We start from the raw sequence: 20,888 nt of genomic DNA on the forward strand, positions 1-20,888 counted from the left end.
TCTACTTCTGTGTTAGGATCAGAGTCCGAATCTGAGAGCGACTTTCTTCCCGCGTTCAGCAAACACCAGATCGTGGGCGCAGCCCTTCCTCTTTCTTTCAATAAAACGTGTGGTAAACGTCATGCAATTGGGTCCTGGTCCTGACACATGGCACTCCGGGGTAAAACATGTAATATAAAGACTTTGAAGAGAAAAAAAATGTAGACAATCAGAATGAACAGATGGGAAAAAATAATGATAACATATTGATTGGAAAAACTGGCCCAAGTTATTATAACAATAATGCAACAAAGATGAATAGTGCATTGTAACAATAGTGCAATGAAAATAAGCACAAAAACAATTCACAAGGTATATAGATGTATATACAGTACATATATCTTTTAACAGTTTTGTGAAATAGTATATTTTTTCACAGTTTCATTTGGCAACAACAAAAGAGAAAAAACAACCAAAATTGCATATGTTTAACCAGTCTTTGGTCCGTTTAGAGTTGTGTTTGCCTGTTTGTCCTAGTTTTGAGGTACCTGTAGCACCTACTAAAGGGCAACAGGTGAAAGAAGTTGTCTTTATACACTTGATGGCTTTGCTACAGAATCCCAAGCCGACAATGTCTTCTAAACTAGGTAATAAAGCAGCTGATAATCTTTTGGGCTATGTTGATTACTCTCTAGATGTATTCCCTGTCCGCTGCCGTGCTCTCAGCATACCACATGGTGATGCCTTATGCCAAAATGCTTCCCACTGTGGCTTTAAAGAAGGACACCAGTAACTTCTGTTCCAGGTAATTCTTATTGAGGACATTCAGGATGTGGTGTCGCTGCTGGGCCTTACCTGGTGTTGGAAGACCAGGAGAAGTCGTCAAGAATGTGCACACCCAGGAGTTTGAAGGAATGCACTCTCTTATTTCATTCATGGGCATCACTCAAGAAATTGATCATCCATAGACTTTTTGGTAGATCTCCAAACAGAATTAAGCGGTTTGGGTTTGGAATTAGGACAGGTGTTTCCAATCACCCCACACCTGTCCCTAACTACTCAAAATCTTCATAATGAAATTTTGGACGAAGCCTGCTACCGGTATTTCCCACCTTCATTTTGCATTATCAATTTCACTATCCATACCGCCATCACTGTTTACAGTTTCTTCTGGATTTGTGAAGTTTGGTTTTGGTTTCTGACAGTGTTATTGTTGTTTTTGACCATTTTTCTGTAACTTTGCTCCTGTGATTTGTATTGAATATCATCCTTTGTCAAGCGCCCTAGCCTCTGCGTTTGGTTCCCTGGATTTGGGACCACCAAAAATCGCAACATTAGCTTTTTTTATCTCATGCGTGGCCTAAAAAAGACCCCAGCAACAAAATAAAGACGGTCTGGCTGTATGAACTGCCAAATGGAAAACAAAAGAGTGTCTTTTCCACCATCATCGCCCCCGCAGCCTCCCTGTGCGCAGTTGTGTTGCAGGGCTCGGCTGTTTTTCCTGACAGGCTGCGAGAGCCATGATACAGGAGGGCACCTGGGACCGGGGCCACACTGACAGGCGGCGCCCCCGCATGGCGCCCCGACTCGTACTAACAATCCCAAAGAATTCTATCCTCTCAGGCTGCCGCCTTTTCAACATTTTTTTCCCTTTCATTTTTATCACTTTTCTTAGCCTTAACACTCTGGAGTGGCCCTATTCAAGTGTCACATCTGTTGGTTTTGTAGCCTGACTACTTCAATGTTTAGGAGGCAAGATGAATAAACTAACGATTTGGACTTGGCGTTAGTAGGCACTTGTTTTTCCCTCCAGATGAGAAAAGGGGTCTATTCAAACTTTTTTTCCCCCATCTGCAGTTTCCTCTAACTCTGCCTGGACGAAGCCTAAAAGCCTTTCTTTTTCTGGAGGCCGGGAGCCGAGGTAGGAACGGGGACAAGCTCGAGTCAAAGAGCCCTGGAGGGAGGCAGCTTGTGCGCTGTAAAAAAACAGCCCACACTTCTCTTTATGCTGCTCATAGTCCCTCAAGAATGGCTTCATATTAAACAGACCTCTAAGTCATTATTTTTTCTCATTTTCACTTTACATTGCGTGCAACTGTTATCCTGCTGTCATGGAAAAATATTCTTTTGCTAAAGAAGCTAGAAATTACATGAACAATGTGGCATCTTCTATGATGGGAATTTTAATGAGAAGAAAGATAGAACACTGTGGGAATGAGTACTAAGTAAGGTGTACATGTTCGTGAGGTCATTGTATTGTCTGTTGATGCCCTTTCAACATCCATTGCAGCCTGGTCATCCTGGAAGGGGGGTTAACTGATGTGTGGTTCCTTCTTATGTTTTTTATTTTATTTTTATTTTTTAGATATTCCTTTTCCTAAAATAGGTTTCTGATCAGGGTATGATGTAATGGTGGACAGTTAAACCCTTTGATACCTTTTGTGATCAAGGGTTATACATGAAGTCACGGCTCATTCATGCTCGTCAGAGTTCCATGTTGACCCCTCTGTGCCTTGTGAGTGTGGTTCCATGGTGAAATGGGGATCACTCTGGAAACTGAATCTGGTCTTGGCGAGACCTTGAGACATTTAGATTTGAAATTTTTGTTGATCTTTTGTGCACCCCTTAGATCAGGGGTGTCAAACTCATTTTAACTCGGGGGCCACACGATAGAACACACATTCTGTCGGGGGCCGGACTAGTAGATTAAAGAGAAAGGAAAAGAGAGATAAAAAAATAAGAGAAAGAAGAAGGGAAAAGGAGAGACGCGGGACAAAGAAAGAGAAAGAAGAAGGGAAAAGGAGAGACGCGGGACAAAGAAAGAAAAAGAGAGGGGGGAGAGAGCGTGAGAAACGAAAGATAAAAAAAGGGGGAAAAGAAAGGGAGAGGAAGAAAGAAATCCAAAGAGAAATAGAAAGACAGAAGGAGAGAAAAGAGAAAAGAAGGCGCGAAGGGTATGGAGAGAGAAAGAGAAAATAGAGAAAAGGAAGTTAGAGCAAAAGAGGTTAACAGACACAAAGAGAGAAAGAGACAAAGAGCAACAAAGGAAGAAAAAAAGAGACACAGAGAGTGAAAGAGACAGAGACAGAGTGGGAGAAAAGGGGTGGAAAAGAGAGAGAGAGAGAGAGAGAGAGAGAGAGATAAATACAAGTACAGTGTCTTTGTGAGAGGCACTTGGCTTTGGCAACATCAAGTTGACATATTTCAACCTGCAGCTCATTTTTCTCTTGCGCTTCTCTGGGTGTTGTCTCGCGGGCCGGATTCAATCCCTTAGCAGGCCTGATCTGGCCCGCGGGCCGCCTGTTTGACATCTGTGCCTTAGATAGTCACGTCTCATTCATGCTGATAAGGCTTCAACGATGAACTCTATAGCTTGAGTGGGTTTTTTTTGTTGAGCACTCTGTATTCTGGGTGAATTGGTCCAAGGCATTGCCTAGGTTGAAACTTATCTGCTCCAAATAGAATTATTTGAAGAAGTTTTTTAAACCCCTTATAAAATAATGTCTCCAGGGTTAGAAAGTGAACACTCTTGATCCTGATTCTGGTTATCTATGGTCAGGTTCCCCAATTTTGCATGACTATTCTGGATGTTGAATCCATTCATTCAGGTTTCATCTGCTTGGGACTTCTTGTAGTTTTATATTCCGTCCAAATTATTTCAATGGGTTCCATGGTGTAATGGTGAGTACTCTGGACTCTGAATGCGGTCTTCCTTATTCAAATCGCGGTCGACCTTGTGATCTTTGACATATGACCGGTTAGAATTTTTGTTGGGGGCTTCTTGTACACCCTTTGTGAAATCAGGCCTCATTTATGTTCATTAGGGTTCCACAGTGACCTCTCTGGGCCTTGTTGTGTGGTTCCATGGTTGTAATGGAAGGTGCTGTGGAATTTCAATTAGGGACTCTTGCTCAAGTCTGGAACCTCGTCTCCTTCAAATAGAAATCTTTGATAACCTTTTTTAAATCATAACCCTAAAATCATGACTTATTAAGTTATCAGTCAGGGTTTCAGACTGACCACTGTGTACCCTGATCTTGGTTATGTATGCTTGGGTTTGTGAACCTGAGTAACTAGTCTGGACATTATATCCATTGATCCAAGTTTGATTTGATGAAGTCCATTATTAACCTTGTAAGTTCTATATTTTGTCCCAATGGCCTCTGCTGGTTCCATGGTCTAATGGTGACCACTCTGGACTCTTATTCTAAGTCTTGGTGGGAACTAGTCTTCTTTGACATTTATAATCGAATTTGTTGGTGACTTTTGTGCAACACTCATGTACTCATGTCTCATTCATGCCCATTAGGATTCCACAGTGACCTCCCTTTAACTAGTGTGTGTGGTTCCATAATAAAATGGTGAGAACTCTTGACTTTGAATCTAGTGATCCAAGTATAAGAAATGGGGGAACCGTATCTCAGGCAGCACGGCGGTGCGGTGGTTAGCGCGTGTGCGGCACAGTTCTGAGGTCATGGGTTCAAATCCAGCTACCAACCTTCCTGTGCAGAGTTTGCATGTTCTCTCCGTGCTTGCGTGGGTTTCCTCCGGGCACTCCGGTTTCCTCCCACATTCCAAAAACATGCTTGTCAGGTTAATTGGCCGGTCCAAATTGTCCCTAGATATGAATGAGCAAGTGAGTTGTCTGTCCCTGTGTGCCCTGCGATTGGCTGGCAACCAGTTCAGGGTGTCCCCTGCCCACTGCCCGAAGATAGCTGGGATGCGCTCCAGCACCCCCGTGACCCTACTGAGAATAAGCGGTGCAGATAATGGATGGATGGGTGGAACTGTATCTCTTTCAGTGAGTTATTTGATGAATGTTTTTAAACCCCTCAAAAAATCACGTCTTATTAACAGTAGTTAACAGTCAGGGTTTCAGAGTAACCACTCTGGAGCTTGAATTTATCCGTGACCTTTTGTGCACCACTCGTGTAATTATCATTCATGCTCACTAGGGTTCCATGGTGACCTCTATTTAGCTTGTGTCTGTGGTTTCATGGTGCAATGTTGAGCATATTACATTGTATCCAGTGGTTTACATTTAAGAGTTGGTGGAACTTTGTCTCCTCTAAAGCGAATTCAAATTATATTCTCTCTCTGAGTCTAGTTAAGTATCAGGTTCAGTGTTCTGAGTGAATATTTTGGACGTTGAATCCATTTATACAAGTTTCATTTGCGGAGAACCTCTCATGAATTACCTTTTAAATTCCATATTTTATCCCAATCATATAAGTGGCTTTAATTGTGTTGTGGGGAGCACTTTGAACTCAACAAACCTGTAATCAGAGTTCAAGTCTAGGTAGACAGTATAATTTTGTCATTTGACTTTGCCTGTGACCTTTTGTGCAACCCAATGAAATCTTGGCTCAAATATGCTCATCAATGTTCCACAATAACTTCTCAGTACCTTGTTTGAGTGGTTCTGTGATGTTATACTGAGCACTCTGGACACTACATCTAGCAAACTGAGATCAACTCTTGATGGAAACCATCTATCCATTATCTGCACCGCTCATACTCAGCTGGGTCTCGGCAGGGTTGGGTAGGGTTACTTTAACTGGATTACTTTCAATTACTTTTGGATTACTACAATACCAAATATGCTAATAAAAGACAAAAGAAACTAAATATGTATAAAATGACTACATTTTGTGCAGGCTTGGGGAGTAACGGAACACATGGAACGGCAAAAATTATGTTGGCAAGCTGTTTGGATTTATTTTCATTTTGTTTCTGTCGCATTTTATGTTAGTTTTGCCAGAGATCAAAGAGATCAAAGCCAGGAGAGAAAGCTTACCACGTGTTTTGAGTCATCATTTTATTTATATTTAGTTTCTTTTGTCTTTTATTAGCATATTTGGTATTGGAGTATTCCAAAAGTAATTGAAAGTAATCAAGTTAAAGTAACCCTACCCAACCCTGGGTCTCGGGGTGATGGAAACGTCTCCTCCAAATACATTTGTATGATGGCTGTATTATTGGTCCAACTTCAATTTGCATGGAACCGCTCATGATTAACCTTGTAAGTTCCATATTTTGTCTATAAGTGGGTTACATTGTGTCATTTTGAGCACTCTGTGACCTCACTGTTATTTTGGTATGCGGTTCAAAAGTGTAACGGTGAGCACTCTAGACTCTGAATCCAGTGATCCAAGTCCAAATCTTGGTGGAACCTTATCTCATTTTAATGGAAGTTTTCAACGACTGTTTTCAAACCCCTCTTAAAATCATGATTCTGTCACGGTTGCCATGGCGCCAGGTTCTGTCACGGTTGCCACGGAGCCCAATTGGCCCCGCCCATGGACACCAGCTGAAACGCAGAAACAGATTTCTGCCGGACTACTTAAACGCTGTCTTGTAAGTCGCCTGGTGTCAGAGCGTCTGCGAAACTCCTGCTAAACTCTTTTGTAATACGTCAAGCCCTGTGAATCCCTGTTTTTCCCGTGTTTTTGCTCTTGTTTTGCCAAGCCCTGTGAATCTCCGTTTTTGCCTGTGTTTTGCTCCTGTTTTGTTCTCGCCCCAATCTGCGTTCACTCACTCCCCTTCTCCCCAATAAAATGTGAGTAACGTTACGCGATTGGGTTCTGCTTTCTGCTTCCTGTCCTGGTCCTGACAGGTTCAAATTTAACTCGCGTGGGAATTCCCTCATGTCTCAACATTTATCTGTGTTACTAGGTGTAGTAGTGAGCCCTGCAGGTTCTGATTCAGTAATCTCAGATCAAGTCTTGACTATGCCTGAAATTGTCATTTGACATTTGAGGAGACATGTTATGCACCCCCTATGAAAAAATGGCTCATTCATGCTCATTAGTGTTCCACAATAACCTCTTCGTGCTTTGTGTGTGTGGTCCCATGGTGTAATAGTGAGAACTCTGGACTTTGAATCCAGTGATCCGAATACTATTCTCCTTGGAACCTTGGCTCTTCCAAATTGAAGTTTAGGGCGACTGTTTTTAAACCCCTCATAAAATCATGATTAATCAAGTTTAATTTCCGTGGGACCTTTCTTTTGTCTCAAAATGTATCTGTGTTCCATGGTGAAATAGTGAGCCCTGCAGGTTTTCATTTCAGTAATCTGAGATTGAGTCTTGGTGAAACCATAAATTGTTTGTCTTTTGAATCTATTTGGATATTATGTGCACCCCCTATGAAATAATGGCTAATTCCTGCTCATCAGGGTTTCACAGTAACCTCTCCATACAACATATGTGTGGTTCCATGGTGTAATGGTGAGCACTCTGGGCTCTGGATCCAGTGATCTGCCTTCAAGGTTCATTGGCATCCATGTGTTGTTTGTCATTCAAATTTGTTGGTGACCTTTTGTTTACCCCCGATGAAAGTATGGCTTGTTCAAGCTCATCTGTGCTCCACAGAAACCTCTATGTGCATAGGCCTTGTTGTGGTCCCATTGTGTAATGGCGAGCACAGTAATTTGAGTTCAAGTCCTGGTTGGGCGTTGTGTAGTTTGGAATTTGAATATGATGGTGGCCTTTTGTGCTGAGCCTCTATGAATTCATGGTGCATTCATGCTCATCTCTGTTCCACCATAACATCTCTGCGTATTATGGGTGTGGTTCCATGGTGTTCTGATGAGCATTCTGGACTTTGATCCGGGTGTACTAGGTTCTAGTCTCAGTGGGACCTTGTGTTTTCTTTCATTTGTCGGCTACCTTTTGTGCAACAACTATAAAAATGTGGCTTGTTCGTGCTCTTCTGTGTTCCACAGAACCCTCTCTGTACATGATAGGATTGTGGTCCCATAATGTAATGGTTAGCACATTGGACTTTGAATGCAGTAATCCGAGTTCAAGTCTCGGTGGGACCTTGTGTGTTTTGTCATTTGAATTCGTCGGGGACCTTTTGTGCTGAACCCCAATGAAAGCTTGGGTTATTCATGCTCATCTGTACTGCACAGAAATGTCTCTTTACACTTGCAGTCCTTTGAGACATTTTTGTGATTAAGGGCTATATAAGTAAATGTGACTTGACTTGACTTGACTGAGCGTGTGATTTCATTGTGTAATGGTGAGCTATCTGGATTTAGAATCCAATAATCCAGATTCAATTCACTGTGGAACCTTGTCCCCTCCCCCAAAATATTTTGGTGACTGTTTTTAAACACCTCTTAAAATCATGATTCAAGTTTAATTTGCGTGGTACCTTTCTAATATTTCTTTTTGTGTCTGTGTTCCATGGTGTAATAGTGAGCCCTGCAGGTTTTGATTCCAGTAATCTGAGATTGAGTCTTGGTGGAACCATAATTATTTGCCATTTGAATTTATTTGAATATTTTATGCACCCCCTATTAATTAATTGGTCTTTCATGCTCAACAGTTTTCCACAGTAACCATTCTGAAAAAAATATGTGTGATTCTATGGTCTAATGGTAAATACTCTAAATTCAGCGATTGGAGTTCAGATTCAGATTCAGATTCAGATCTACTTTATTGTCATTCTAGTACACGTGTATACAGAACGAAATGTCGATACATCTGACCCGCACAGTTTCCTTGAATGTACAGATATAAATAAAGGTTGTATTGTATTATGGCTACGTATAGTATTTTACCATAGTGCCGATAGTGCAAGAGGAGTAGCTAACCAGATGTGCAAAATGGGCAGTCAGGTTAACAAGTCAGGTAAACAGTAACATTAACACTGTAACAATAACGCTGTGAGTACAATAGTGCAGAGTTCAAGGTTCATTAGCGTTATTTGTCATTTGAATTTCTCTGAGACTATTTGTGCACCCCTAAGAAAGCATGGCTCGTTCAAGCTCATCTGCGCTCCACAGAAACCTCTCTTTATATAGATTTTTTTTATGGTCCGATGATGTAATGGTGAGCATACTGGACTCTAAATCCAGTAATCCGAGTTAAATCTTGGGACTTTGTGTAATTTTTCCATTTGAATTTGTTGGGGACCTTTTGTGCTGAGCCCCTATGAATTTATGGTGCATTCATGCTAATCTCGGTTCCACCATTATATCTCCATCTTTTAAGTGTTTGGGGCCGTGGTGTAACTGTAATTGTGAACATGCTGAATTTTTAATCTCAACCCTGAGTTCAAATCTCAGTGGGATCTTTTATTTTTTTGTAATTTGAATTTGTCAATGACATTTTGTGCTGAGCCCCTGTGAAAGCATGGCATATTCATGCTCATGAATGAATTTGTGGTTCCATAGTGTAATGGTGAATAATCTGGATTTAGAACACAGTAGTCTGGGTCCAACTTTCGGAGGAACCTTGTCTCCTCCAAAAGGTGTTTCTTATTAAACCCCTCATATAATCACCATTCAAGTTCAATTTGCCTGGGACATCTTTTATGTCGCAATGCATATTTGTGTTGTACAATGAGTGTGAGACTTTCATGGTGTAATGGTGAGCATACTGGACTATGATTCCATAAAGCCGAGTTCAAGTCTTGGTGGGACTTTGTGCATTTTATCTATTTGAATTTGTCGGTGACCTTATGTGCTGGGCCCGTATGGAAGCATGGCATGCTCATGATCATCAGTAATGCACAAAAAAAATTATGTCAACTTTAGGTTTGTGATTCCATGATGTATTGGTGAGCACGTTGGACTTTAAATCCAGATGTCAGAGTTCAAATCCTGGTGGCTTCTTGTGTTATTCGTCATTTGAATTTGTCTGGGACCATATGTGCTGAGCCCCTATGGAAACATGGCATGTTCATGCTCATCAGTAGTGCACAGAAACCTTGAGGTATGTCTGATGTCTTATTCCATGGTGTGATGGTGAGCACACTAGACTCAGAATCCAGAGATCTGAGTTCAAGTATCAGTGGAACTTTGTGTCATTTGAATTTGTTGGTGATCTTATGAGCTGATCCCCTATGGAAGCATGAGTTGTGCATGCTCATCCACGCTGCACAAATACCTCTAAGTACAATGAGTGTGTGGTACAGTTTGTAAAGGTGAACACTCTTGACTCTGACTCCAGAAATCCGAGTTCAAGTCGCAGTGGGACTTTGTATTTTTTGTCATTTGAACTTGTCAGTAACCTTATGTGCTGAGCCCTTATGGATACATAGCATGGTCATGCTCATCAGTACTGCACAGAAACCTCTATGTATATTGAGTGTGTGATTCCATGGTGCAATGGTTGAGCACACTGGACTCATAAACCGTAAATCAGAGTTCAAGTCTAGGTGTGACTTTGTGTTTTTTGTCATTTTAGTTTGTTGGGGACTTTATGTGCTGAGACCTATTGTAAGCGTGGCACAATCAAGCTCATCAGTACTTCACAGAAACCTCTTTGTACTTTAGGTGTGTGGTTCAATGGTGTAGTGACGAGCACAGTGGATCTTGAATCCAGTAATCCGAGTTCAAGTCTCGGTGGGACCTTGTGTCTTTTGTCATTTGAACTTGTTGGTGACCTTATGTACTGAGACCTTATCGTGAGGTGGCATGTTAGTGCTCATCAGTACATCAAAGATTCCTCTATAGATATTAAGTGTGAGTTTTGATGGTGTAATGGTAAGCACACTGGACTTTAAATCCAGAAATGTGATTTCAAATCTGAGTGGAGATTTTTGTATTTTGTCATTTGAATTTGTCAGTGACCTTATATGCTGAGCCCCTTTGGATACGTGGTGTGGTTATGCTCTTTAGTACTGCATAGAAACCTCTATTTAGATTAATCATGTGGTTCCATGGTGTAATGGTGAGCACACTGGACTCTGAATCCAGTATTCTGAGTTGAAACCTCAGTGGAATTTTGCAGCTTTTGTCATTAGAAATTGTCGGTGATCTAATAGACTGATCCCCGATGGAAGCATGTGATGCGCATGCTTATTCGTGCTGCACAGAAACCTTTTTAGTATAACGAGTGTGTGGTTGCATGGTGTAATGGTGAGCACTTTGGGCTCTAAATCTAGAAAAGCTATTTCAAGTCTCTGTGGGACTTCGTGTTTTTTGTCATTTGAATTTGTCTGTGACCTTATGTGCTGAGCCCTTATGCATGTATGGTATGTTCATGCTCGTCAGTACTGAACAGAAACCTCTATGTATATTGCGTGTGTGATTCCATGGTGCAATGGTGAGCAAACTGGACTCAGAAACTGTAAACCATAGTTTAATTCTCAGTGACACTTAGTGTTTTTTGTCTTTTCAATTTGTCGGGGACTTTATTTGCTGAAGCATGGCATGTTCGTGCTCATCAGGACTGCACAGCAACCTTTATGTACACTGAGTGTGTGATTCCATGGTCTAATGGTGAGCAAACTGCACCAGGAACCCAGAAATCTTAGTCCAAATGTCGGTGGGACCTTGTGTGTTTTGTCATATGAATTTGTAGACCTTATATGTTGACCCCCTATTTATTTGGGTGTGTTCATGCTCTTTAGTACTGCACAGAAACCTCTATTTAAATTGTGCATGTGGTTCCATGGTGTAATGTTAGGCACACTGGACTATCCAGTAAGCTAAGTTTAAGTCTCGGTGGCACCTTGCGTCTTTTGTCATTTGAATTTGTCGGTGACCTTATATGCTGAGCCCGTTTGAATACGTGGTGTGTTCATGCTCTTTAGTACTGCACAAAAGCCTCTGTAAATTGACCATGTGGTTGCATGGTGTAATGGTGAGTACACTGGACTCTGAATCCAGAAAATTTAGTCCAAGTCTTAGTGGGACCTTGTGCATTTTGTCGATTTGAATTTGTTGGTGACCTTGTGTGCTGACCCCATATGGAACTATGGCATATTCATGCTTATCAGTACTGTACAGAAACCTCTGTACAAAAATGTTGCCTGGGTCCGTGTTGTATTGGTAAGCACACTGGACTCTCAATCCAGAGATCTCAGTTCAAGTCTCGGTAGGATCATGTGTTTTATGTCATTTGAATTTGTCGGTGACCTTATATGCTGAGCCTCTATTGATCGGCTCGCTACAACGGGTCAGGTGTATCGACATTTCGTTCTGTGTACATTGTTACAAAGAATGACAATACAAAGGAAATTATTATTATTATTATTATATATGGTGTGTTCATCCTCATCAGTACCAATGTTCCCTCTAATTTTCCACGGGTCTGAGCGTTCACAACGCTTGAAACAACAGTGAGCAACCATAATCCCAAGTGCGGCAAGATAATTAATTATCAAACATGTCCAAAACTTGACATCACGTTACATTTTGCGTTTTGAGTTTCCGGCAATGCAAAATTATTTTTCTCTTTTGAATGAATTAACTCATGTACTATTGGAAAGGTTGTACGGCCTACAAGCGTCATTTGTTTTTACAATTCTTGTACAAGATATCCATTTCTTTTTTTCCTGATATATTTTGTCGCATAATACTAACATTTTTGGGGGCTTATTTAGTCGGTTGCAAGATACAGAACTGTACTTAATCTCATTTTTTTGTGGAAGTACAATGTTGGCAACACGATTCACTTGATATAATTGGAAATTTTTTGAATGCAACACAAACTTTTTCATCTTTTTCCTTTTTTTCCACCTTTTTTTAATTCCTTTAAAAAAATCTCATTGTGTTTATTTTTTCCCGAGCTGTTACTTTTTTCTTTTTGTTCTCTATTTCCTTTTTCCTACATTTCTTTCTTTTCTTTTTTCTGTCTTTTTTCTAAATTTTTCCTTCTTTTTTTCCTCTTCCTTTTGTTTCTTTTTTCTCAGCTTTTCACTACTTTTTCATTTTGGTATTTTTTTTCTTTTTGGTTCTATTTCCCCCTTCCTTCAAGTCATTTTGTGCATAATTTTACATAATAGTTGGTCATGTTGGGATTAAAGAAGCAAAAACAACCTGGAGAGCCGTTTAGGACCCAAAAGAGCCAGTTCCTTTTAGCGAGCCGAGCCGAAGAAACCGGTTCTTGACAAACTCTACTAACTTCACTCAACTTCGTTCTACTTCGACTCGACTTCAAAATACCGCATTTAGGACACAACGTCAGGGGAACCCGTGTATTTTTACCTTCATGCACTGTAACTTTGACTTAAGTCGCTTCTTAATTAGTAATTTTGAGCCCTCATTTTTGTGCGCTGGCTAGATTTTCTTGTGCCCTGAGAATGTGCGAGCAGTGCGCAATTGCCCATGCACACAGCTTAAGGCCCGGTCACACAGCCTTTCGCGTCTGTATTGCGGGTAAAATTTTGCGATTTTTTTTTTGCCCGTGGTTGCGCGCGGTGGATAATGTGCAAAATTGGCCGGCGACTGTTCCGCGTCCTTATCGCGGGTAACCGCGGCTGCATCGCTGTGCCGCCCGCGGTTACCCGTGGTCTAAATTTTTGAGCATCGCAAAACTTTTTCGCGCGGCCATCAGCGTATGAATTTATTACCGCGTGTAAAGCAAGGCTGTATCGCGTCTGTATTGCGATCTCAAAGCGTCCAACAGCGTCTGCTTCACGGACAGAAATTTCTGTCCGTGATTCAGCCGCGATACGCCCGTGAAAGGCTGTGTGACCGGGCCTTCAGAGGGAACACTGATCAGTACTGCACAGAAACCTCTATGGAAATTGAGTGCGTGGTTCCATGGTGTAATGGTGAGCACACTGTACTCTAAATGTATTATTTGACATTTATCTGGGTTTCACAGTGGTTAGCACGTCTGTGGCACATTTCTGAGGTAATGGGATCAAATTCAGCTTCCAGCTTTCTGTGCAGAGTTTGCATGGTCTCCCCGTGCTTGCGTAGGTTTCATCTGGGCACTCTGGTTTCCTCCCACATTCCAACAACGTGAATGTCAGGTTAATTGATTAATTGGTCCAAATCGTCCTGAGGTTAGGTGTGAATGAGTGAGTTAGTTGTCTGTCTCCGTGTCCCTTGCCCACTCCCTGAGGATGGCTGGGATGGGCTACAGAGCCCCTGACCATACTGAGGATGAGCGGTGCAGATAATGGATGGATGGATGGATGGATGGTGGGCTGCAGATGCTGATGAGTGGGCAGTACAATAGATTTGGACATGTGTTAAAAAAAAATCATGAAATTGACTAATAGTGTTTACAATGGAAGATATTTCATATGGCTAGTAAGTCTGTTTGCTGAAGGAGGAACTGTTTCATATGCTGATTTAGCCCAGACATCTCCAGTTATGGGCACTCCCCAATTGTTGCCAGTCTGGATGAGGAAACGCAAACTCATGTGCCGGCGTTGTCTTCTGAGTAAGTCCCCCGTGTCATACGACTCATAACGGAACAGGTTTTTTTTCTGTGAAAATGGGGAACTTTGTCCCACCCACATTGTGTTTCTCATTCCCATCATTTGTCACTTTTCATTTTGGGCATGAGAAAACAAATACACAAAAAACACACATAGAAACTTACGTTGCAAACATCGTTTAGTACTTTGAAATGTTTGGGTCATGAGTTGAGTGATAAAAAACTGTAACAAATTATGAAAAAGTTACCGGACACCAGGGCAGACAACTCTAAAAAGTTGCCTCCCAAGCCATAAAGTTGCCTGCCCCATTTATCACAACTTGAAACGCAATAAGACAACTATTGCAAAAAAAAAAAACGTTGTTGCAAAGTATTAAGGATTGATAATCAGAATATATAACCGAACAACACTTTACAATTAAGTTTATTATAAATCTACTTCTAACATTCATTGCATGTATATGACATCACTGTTTTCCATCTGCCATCAGTATGTACCTGTATTTACTCATCTTCATTCGTGCAATGTTTGCGCTGCGTCATCTGCTACAAGCCACGTGAACTCTTCTTTCCACGATTCTTTTTAATGTACGTTTACGTTTTGTAGTGTCATAAATTGTGTTAGCTTCTTTTGAATCCTTCTTCTGGGGCTGAGGTTTTGGCTTGATTCCTGGTAAGGATATGTCAGAGTGTGCAGTTTCCTCATGCGTGAGAAGATAAGCAGGACATTGTGGTTCAGCCTTTAAGCATATTTATTCCCTAACAGCATGCAAACAATACAACATGACAATTGACAATCAGCAAAACGAAATATGGTGCGTGCGTAATGACATCACAAAAGGAAAAACGTCTTACCGCAATACCACGAGTAAGAGCGCTATTAAATTGACAAATCTTAACAATTCCTAACACAATTTTCTTGTGTTTTCTGTGCGTCTACTTTGGAAAATGATATGCAAATGCGTGACCTTATAACGCTGGGGAAAGTCCGGAAGCATGAAGTTATTTGATGCAAATTTCTGATTGGCTGCCGAGTATGCAAATTGCCAAACAAACCGAAATTCAGAAATTTCCAAACCGAACGAAGATTTCAAAATCGGAATGAAGCAAACGTTTGATTTGAAAAAAATTCTCATCTCATCTCATCAGCTGCACCACTTATCCTCAGTAGGGTCGCGGGGGTGCTGGAGCCCATCCCAGCAATCATCGGGCAGTGGGCAGGGGACACCCTGAACTGGTTGCCAGCCAATCGCAGGGCACACGGGGACCAGACAACTCACTCGCTCATTCACACCTAGGGACAATTTGGACCGGCCAATTCACCTGAAATGCATGTTTTTGGAATGTGGGAGGAAACCGGAGTGCCCGGAGGAAAGCCACGCAATCACGGGGAGAACATACAAACTCCGCACAGGAAGTCTGGAGCTGGATTTGAACCCACGCAGGAGGTTCCCATGACTTGAACTGTGCCGCACATGCGCTAACCACTGCCCTTGAAAAAAATAAAAAAATATAAAAAATGACTTTTCTTTCTTTCTTGAAAAAGTTGTTGGCCAACCGGGCAGAGACATTTTGTAAGTTGTACGCCCAACATAAAGGATGAAAGCCAGGCAGACGTTATTTCAGACACTGCTATGTTGCATGTTAAACATAACCAACAGCACCACAAGAAACATCTTGCACCAGGTTTCATTATTTCAAACAGTAGACTGTCAACTCCCTTCCAGACGCCTTTTTTTTCTAGTGATTGGTCAATAAGCATTTTTTTTCATGGATTCTGTGTTGCTAACGTTTTTGCTAAATTTGTTGAGTATACAAAAATTTAAATACAAATATATGTTTCCAGTGTTTTTCAATGAAGTGTTTCGCAATTAGCTTTAAAAACAAAAATTGTTTACCTTATACTTGTATTTCTTAGTTTATTTGTTGTTGCAATGAAAAGTCAATATCTGAAATTGACATTTTGTTGTTTCACGAATGGATTCCAGTTACTTGACTTTAAAGTGCCTCTCACAGATTATCTCATGTACAACCAAAAGAGTTCACGCTAATGTCCACTGACATACGTGTGGAATAGCATAGGCTATGGGTTGCCCAGACTGCCTTCATTACTACATCCAATTTACTTTGGGTAGGCAGAGTGTCCAGAAGTGTCTACGAGTTGGCGTTAGCAAGATACAGGGTCCGTAGCAGTGGTTAGCCAACAGCACCGCTCTTGCCTTCTTCCAGACACCGCCAGATTCACTACTGGAACAAGATAATAATCCACGCCGTACCTGCTGGTGATCAACATTTTGTTGCGAATTTCCGTCTATCCTCAGAGTCCAATTTAAATGATGAATTTATTTTCATTGTCTGAAGCCGCTAAAAGCTAGCGGTCGTTATGCATCCCAAGTTTGTTTACCGAGGCGTCTGTCACCTGCTGTTTCATTGACACCATACACCATCCTATCACAGCCGCGCACACAGACTGTCTCTCCCAACCAACCCAGAGCGCCCTGCCTAAATTGTCCCTGCTGAACACGATGCACGTTACAATCATATTAATGACAAAAAAGACAAAATGATTTCATTTAAAAATCTGCGAAGGAACGAATCAGCAATGACCAAAACACGAAGTAGCGAGGGGTTTCTGTATTACACTGTCACTCTAGAAAAAAATATGCAACAACTACAGCCAAGATACACTTCAACATTCCATGGTGCAAATAAACAGTCTTTTCCACAGGAGGAATTTGAAGTACAAGGACAAATGTTTGTGTTTATGTGCTGCAAACAAACGTAATTGGAGCGCTGTGTGCTCATTTAGCAATGTTATCTTAATGTCGCAGGAATGGGAAATGTTAGTTTTGGATTCCGTCAAACAAACATGATCGACATCAAATGGAAAATTTAGGGTTGGCATTCAGATCAGCACTGTTTTTGAGATTAGTAAGACAAATAAACTTGCTTCCTGCTGCTACCTAACAATTATGAACGTATCACCTTTTAGCATTACTGTCAAAAATTTAATGCAAGGCAGGGTGATTACAATTATGGTTTTAAAAGTTTTATGAAGGGCGGCACGGCAGATGAGTGGTTAGCGCGTCCGCGGCACAGTTCTGTGGTCATGGGATCGAATCCCTCTGTGCAGAGTTTTCATGTTCTTCCACATTCCAAAAGCATGCATGTCAGGTCAAATGGCGGATTCAAATTGTCCCTAGATGTGAATGAGCGAGTGAGTTATCTGGCTGGCAACCAGTTCAGGATGTCCCCTGCCCACTGGGATTGGCTCCAGCATCCCCACAACCCTACTGAGGATAAGATGAATGGATGGATGGAAGTTCTATGAAAAGCTTTACTAAGATAAAGTCCTTATACTTCCGGTATTCTACTAATCTTTCTTGTATACTTCCCCCCACTGGCCTCAAGATATGACGCTTATGATGACTGATATTGGAAACTGTTCTCCCAACCTTCATTTCCAGCTAAAAAACAAGGTTTGGTAGATTCTGTTGTTTGGTGCTCAAGTACCCATAAACTTCCTTAAAAGCCATATAGTTAAATTACTGTAGATACTCTAAATGACATTCACGTGAGATTGAGCACATTTAAAAAGCAGAAGCTGGTTTAACTAGACTGAAAGGCTTTTTAGGAAACTGTTACTCAGCTGATTTTGAGAAGCGGATATTCCTTAAGCACAGTTTTTTGGAGTCAAACATGTGATATGGTGTCTGTATGTTACATTTTATGTCACATTAACCTCACTCAGTCAAATGCAAAAAAATCTACAGCATCATGTATTAAAAGTACAAACTATTCAAGCCGACTTCTGTCACCAAGTGAAGGCAGGGCCACTCGGTGGAGAAATGTTCTTGTGGCGCTCGTGAAAATCATTAATTTATAGCTTTATCCTGATCCCATCTTAATTGTGGCCCGCTTTTGGGGCCAATTCATCAATGTCTTCACGACTGGGGTGTGCTTGTCGTTGGGAAACAATATCGAACGCAGATACCAAAGCTAACACCATTTACTTAAGTTGTTTGCTGACTTTTCGAGTGAAAAAGAGCATTTTCGTTTTGCCATTTTATAAATCTTAATGACAATAAAACAGAACTATCCTGTGGACTTGTATTTAGTTCTGGGATAAGAAAATTGCATTGTTCGAATATATTTTAACAAAACTAACTGGGGTAACCTTGGACTCGTCTACTGAAATTCCTATATCCCAAGTGTTTTTTTGGTTGTGCTTGTTTGTGGCTTTTAAAAAGCTAAGATTGACACTATATTTGGTTAGATACAACTGTTTAAAAAAAAGCTAAATAGACAGTAGTATTTTAGGGCTTAAAAAAGTGTGCTCCATTGTGTTTACAAGGTGTGCTACTATGTGGCTTGTCAGAAGTATAGATTAAGACCAGGGGTCTCCAATCGTTTTCAAGCTGAAAGCTGCTTTTAGCGATAAAGGGTAACTATTGTGATTTGTATTTCTAAAATAAGAACTTATCATGTTATTACTATGTTGTTACTATGTCATTGCCAGGTTTATTGTTGGGTTAGTTGGGTTAAATACACTCGGTCAACAACTAAAAAAGAATTTTACCTGAAAATAATAATAACCCAGCACTGGTGATCTATTTTCAGAACAGGTCCTCAGGGGGAACCCCAGTGTCCGCAGGCACTGCGTTGCAGACCCCTGACTTACACTATGTCTAGATGGATTCAACTGTGTCCTTTCTGCCATGGTGTCGGAAAATAAAACTGAAAAGTCCAGAAGAAATCAGCCAGTATACAAGCCTTTTTTTTCGTGAGTAAGCCGTTTAAGTTTGTGTATATCATTTGTCTGTACTACAAGTACCAAAGTTCTTTGCGGCATAAAAATATCCCAGATGAGGGAAACTAATGTGCACAAGTAAATAGATTCGTTGTGTTATTTTATAGTACCTATTTACTGCAATACTGTGTTCCTTCCCATAAAAAACTAATATTAAAGATTACCTGTAGGATTTTGCTATTGCTTGTTTTAAATTGGCCTGCCTAAGTAAAGGAGCAGTAAATGTGTGGTATGTTTTCTATGGTTGCGTCAATTACCAGAACCCCTAAAAAAAACGACATCCTAATCATTTATGACAGAGCATCTTGCAAATTGTAAGCTACTCTACTGGGACATCCGTTTGGGAACAACAGTTTGGAATTCAGGGTTGGGTGGGTTTACTTTAACTTGATTACTTTCAATTACTTTTGGATTACTCCAATACCATAATGCTGATAACAGACAAAAGAAACTAAATATGAATAAAATCATGACTCACGACACGTGGTAAGCTTTCTCTCCTGGCTTTGATCTCTTTGATCTCCGGCAAAACTAACATAAAATGCGACAGAAACAAAATGAAAATAAATCCAAACAGCTTGCCAACATCATTTTTGCAGTTCCATGTGCTCCGTTACTCCCCAAACCTGCACAAAATTTAGCAGTTTTATTCATATTTAGTGTCTTTTGTCTTTCATTAGCATATTTGGTATTGGAGTAATCCAAAAGTAATTGAAAGTAATTAAGTTAAAGTAACCCTACCCAACCCTGTTGGAATTATGTCTATTGGTTTTCATGTGGGGCAGCATGGCGGCGCAGTGGTTAGCGCGTGTGCGGCACAGTTCTGAGGTCGTGAGATCGAACCTCCTGTGTGTAGTTAGCATGTTCTCCCCATGCTTGCGTGGGTTTCCTCCGGGCACTCCGGTTTCCGCCCACATTCCAAAAACATGCATGTCAGGTTAATTGGCGGGTCCAAATTGTCTCTAGGTGTGAATCAGAGCGTGAGTTGTCTGTCCTTGTGTGCCCTGCAACTGGCTGGCAACCAGTTCAGGGTGCCTCCTGCCCACTGCCTGAAGATAGCTGGGATGGGCTCCAGCACCCCCGCAACCCTACTAAGGACAAGCGGTGCAGATAATGGATGGATGGATGGTTTTCATATGGCACAGCTGTCCATGACTCCAGATATCGATCCATTTTTCGCAGGAGCAACGAGAGCATTAAACGGTCTAAGCCACAATTGGGCTCGGACTTTCCGGCATCGACTCAGTCGGATGTGCAGAGAGAACCCGGGGTTGCGACCGCGTGTCCCTTTATTAGCAAAGGGGAGTGGTTGACGTGTTTTTTCCCCCCTGCTCAGCTCATAAGCCCCTTGAAGCGTCTCAGCGGCGCCGTTAAAATAGAACTGCTGTGCCGCTCGCGTTAGCCACGTTTTCTAATGAAAGGCCACTCCAATTGAAAGCACGCTTTGGACGTCTCTCAACACAAACACTAAAGAAAGAATCGCTTCCTCCGGAGAGGAATAAGCCTCATCTACCGCACTCTGCATCAGAAACTGGCTATTTTCTCTACTTCTGTGTGTTTCCCCGTTAAGCATCAGTCACAACCCACAAGATTAGGTACACCTGCAAACAATAAAGTCAGAAGCTTCAGTAGACCCTAAGGTTATGGGGTCTCTAGCTTCAGCTATGTTCAAGTTGCAGTGTAGAATGCAATATGCAAGGCAATGTGCATGGTTCATACGGGTGCTTAAAATCCTTGAAAATGCTTGCATGTTAATATTGTGTTTTTACGTATTGAAAATTGCTCAAATTTTGGGTAAAGAGCTTGTAAATCCTAGAAATTGTTACCATGTTTCTGCTAAGAAATGAAGCAGACACTGCTCTCTGGTGCTTAGATTTGCCTTTGCTATCCCTCGTGATTAACTGCAGCTTTTATTCGTAGGGCATTGTCCCACGAAGCGCCATCGCCCACTACAGGTCACGCCCAAG

General features: G+C 41.3%; 1 long non-coding RNA gene across 1 annotated transcript in view; it reads left to right on the forward strand.

The window, feature by feature from the left end:
* Positions 1-1,058: 1,058 nt before the first annotated feature.
* LOC148354703 (uncharacterized) overlaps positions 1,059-20,888 on the forward strand; it is a 29,580-nt gene continuing 9,750 nt past the window's right edge. The window contains exon 1 of the long non-coding RNA XR_015852199.1: positions 1,059-1,080. This is a non-coding gene — a long non-coding RNA (uncharacterized LOC148354703). The remainder of the gene's footprint in view (positions 1,081-20,888) is intronic.

The sequence above is a fragment of the Urocampus carinirostris genome, chromosome 12, assembly GCF_059441175.1.
Source record: "Urocampus carinirostris isolate Australia breed hairy pipefish chromosome 12, RoL_Ucar_1.0, whole genome shotgun sequence".
Lineage (NCBI taxonomy): Eukaryota > Metazoa > Chordata > Actinopteri > Syngnathiformes > Syngnathidae > Urocampus > Urocampus carinirostris.